Consider the following 4,010-nt stretch of genomic DNA (forward strand, 5'->3'; position numbering starts at 1 on the left):
ATATTGTTAATAGAGATGGGGTTTCTCCATGTTGGCCAGCCTTGTCTCAAACTCCTGATTTCAGATGATCCACCCAACTCGGTCAGCCTCCCAAAGTGCTGGGATTGCAGGCATGAGCCACTGTGCCCAGCCCATCCTGCAGTGTTGATTCTCCCCACACTGGTTCTAAAGCCCCGTTCCCCTCCTGAAATGGTTTCCTGCACCCGTGAGAATAAAACTCAGATTTCTTACCGTGACTTGGAAGATTGAGTGTGGATCCGCTCTTCCCTCGTCACTTCCTGCTGTCCCCCTCCGTTGTGGCCCTCCAGCCACACCGGAGAGCATTCTGCCTTATACCTAAGCCCAGCATTTCCCTCCCTTGGACCTCTGTCCACACCATTTGCCCTGCCTGGCCCACCCTTCCCTCCATCATTCCCACGGGGCTCTCTTGTAACTTTCAAGGCTCAGCAACTCCCTGGCTTCCCCATCCACAGCCTCCCCTCTCCTCCCTTCCCCTCGATCTTCTCAGTCATATCACCCTGATGTAGCAGTGATATCTCCACCACAAACTATCTTGATTATTTTTTTGTTGACTTGGCTATTGTGTATCTCCATCTCCTGGAATGCAGCATTAGCAAGGACTTAGCACACTGCCCACACACGACCAATGCTGGAGAAGTAGGTGTTAGCCATTGTTAGAGAGGAAATCCCGAAACGATGCAACTATTATTTGCAAATGCTTCCAGTCACCCCAGAACCACCACCATCTTCAGTCTCTGTATTAGATTTTATTTTGCCTGTTGCGAAATTCAGCCAAAGTGACTAGAAGGACCTGCAAGTTGACAGTAGGGCTGAGCTTTCAGGCATAGTTGGTGGTCAAGAGAAGCCGGGTTGGAACCAACTGTTTGGTTATGCAGTTAAGAAACTGGAAATTGGCTGGGTGTGGTGGCTTATGCCTGGAAACTCAGGGTCTTGAGAGGCCGAGGCAGGAGGGTTACTCAAGGCCAGAAGTTTGAGACCAAACTGAGGAACACAGTGAGACCCCATCAGTACAACAAATTCAAAAATTAGCTAGGTGGGATGGTGCACACCTGTAGTCCCAGCTACTCAGGAGGTTGGGGAGGGAGGATCACTTGAGCTTGGGAGTTAGAGGCTAAGTGAGCTGTGATCATACCACTGCACCTCAGTCTGGGCAACAGAGCAAGACCCAGAGATTGAGAGGAAGGAAGGAAGGAAAGGAAGGGAAGGAAGAAAAGAAAGGAAGGAAAACTGAAAGCTGAATAAATGTAATTTTTAGGCCTGAGTTGTATTTTGTCTAGCATGTAATCCATCCAGTGTACTCAGTTTAATTAGAGGTCATGGGCCTCGTTGGAGAAAAAGCTGTGTGATCAAGGGCTAAATTAAGAGGAGGAGGGTGGTGGCACATAAAATTAGAGAGAGGTAGAGGGGTGCTTGCAGGCCCTGGGGAGGAGTTTAAACTTTCGTCTAAAATGAATGACAGGCTGGGCACGGTGGCTCATGCCTGTAATCCTAGCATTTTGGGAGGCCAAGGCAGGCTGATCGCTCGAGCTCAGGAGTTCAAGACTAGCCTGGCCAACATGGCAAAACCCCATCTCTACAAAAAACACAAAAATTAGCTGAGCATAATAGCATGTGCCTGTAGTCCCAGCTACTTAGGAGGGTGAGGCAGAAGGATCTCGGCGCACCAAGCCTGAGAGGCAGAAATTTGGCAGTAAGCTAAGATTGCACCACTGCACTTCAGCCTGGGTGACACAGTGAGATCCCATCTCAAAAAATATATGCAATAATAAAATAAATAAATACAATGGATGAGAATGTGCTAAGGGACTCAAGCCAGGGAAGGACAAACTTTGACCATTGGGTCAAATCAGGCCCTTGCCTATTTGTTCTAGATAAAGTTTTATTGAAACACAGCCACACCCACTTGTTTGCATATTTGCTTTTGTGCTGCAGTGGAGAGCTGAGCTTTTACAGAAAGAGTTTGTTAACTCCTAGCTTAAACAGTGGGAAATTGTGAATATTATTTATATCTTAATGATAGGATGAACGTTGAAAATCATTATACAAACAATAGATAAGCACTACGGAAGCAGTGGTTATAAAAGTAATAATAGGTGGGCACAGTGGCTCACACCTGTAATCCCAACATTTTAGGAGGCCAAGGCAGGAGGATTGCCTGAGGCCTGGAGTTCAAGACTATCCTGGGCAACTTAGCGAGACTCCACAAAATCAAAAAATTAGCTAGGTGTAATGGCACATGCTTGTCATCCCAGCTACTCAGGAGGCTGAGGTGGGAGGGTCACATGAACCCAGGAGTTCGAGATTGCAGTGAGTCAAGGTTGTGCCATTGCACTCCAGCCTGAGCAACAAGCAAAACTATCTCAAAAAACAAAAGTAATAATAACTAGCATTTTGATATACCAGGCATTGTTCTAAGCATTTCATATAAATATTCACTCGTTTAATCCTCATAAGAATCATATAAAAGGTCAGGCATGGTGGCTCATGCCTGCAGTCCCAGCACTTTGGGAGCCTGAGGCTAGAGATAACTTGAGACCAGGAGTCTGAGAACAGCTTGGGCAAAACAGCGAGACCCCTGTCTCTACAAAAAATTTAAAGATTAGCCAACTGTGGTGGTGTGCACCTGTAGTCCCAGCTACTTGGGAGGCTGGGGCAGGAATATCACTCGAGCCTAGGAATTCTCAGTTGCGGTGAGCTATGATTGCATCACTGCACTCCAGCCTGGGCCACAGAGTGAGACCTTGTCTCAAAAAAAAAAAAAATCATACAAGGTAAGTGTTTTTATCATACCCATTTTATAATGGGGTAAAGAAACTGAGGTATGGAGAGGCTAAATGACTTGCCTAAGGCCACACACAGGTAACTGGCAGAGCAGGGATTTGAACTTGAGTAACCCGGCCCTGGAGCCCATTATGCTATCCTGCCAATTAATGCTGTAGGGGAGAGAGGCGTTGTTTCTGCCTGGGGTTTTGCAGGACGTGTAGGAGTTGTACAGTACAAAATGCCAGAATGCCTTGCCAGTCACATAAAGACCAGGGACTGAATAGCTGTGCGGTTCATCAGAGACAATTTGGCTTTCCTATCAATGGCAAACCACAGGCTGCAATGGACTTGGCAATATTCAACCTCGGGAGCCAGGACTAGGTACAGAATTTGTAAAATTATGCAAAATGAAAATGCTGGCTGAGCTCAGTGGTTCACACCTGGAATCCCAGCACTTTGGGAGGCTGAGGCGGGCAGATCACGTGAGGTTAGGAGTTCGAGGCCAGCCTCACCAACATGGTGAAATCCCATCTCTACTAAAAATACAAAAATTTCCCAGGCATAGTGGCAAGCACCTGTAGTTCCAGCTACTTGGGAGGCTGAGGCAGGAGAATCACTTGAACCTGGGAGGTAGAGGTTGCAGTGAGCCAAGATCACACACTGTACTCCAGCCAGGCAATAGAGCAAGACTCAGTCTCAAAAGAAAAGAAAAGAAAATGCAGAGCCTTTATAAAGAATTATGAAGAATTTCCAGATGGCAACATTAGAGTATTAAATCAAGCACAGGGTGGTCCCTGTAAGACTGTACAGGTCCCACTGATGAAGCCAGCCTGGATGAGGGGTTACGTGGCCGTTGGGTGGTTCCTCCCAGCCGCTGGGGCTGGACTGATTAAAAGGAACTGGCATTGGGGTAATTACAAGGCCAGGAGGCCATATTTGGTCATGAGTCCGGTCCTTCTCTGGGAACAGGGAGAGGAAGAAACAAGAAAGGAGTTTAGGGTGCTCAGACCAGGAAGGCATCTTCACCCCTAGAGATGGGGGTCAGAAAAGCCAAGTTATGAATGTTTCTGGACCAACTCAGAGCATATCAACCTTCAGACGCCCACGAGCCTGGAGCTTGGGATGTTTTATTTGGCAGAACCTCCCAGGGCAATTTGTTTTTCTCAACAGAACTTGGGAACAGTGGAGCCACATGGGAAGGGGTAGAGTCCCAGAGTTTACGTCCC

Source organism: Colobus angolensis, unplaced genomic scaffold (genome assembly GCF_000951035.1).
Source record: "Colobus angolensis palliatus isolate OR3802 unplaced genomic scaffold, Cang.pa_1.0 Scaffold406, whole genome shotgun sequence".
Taxonomy (NCBI): domain Eukaryota; kingdom Metazoa; phylum Chordata; class Mammalia; order Primates; family Cercopithecidae; genus Colobus; species Colobus angolensis.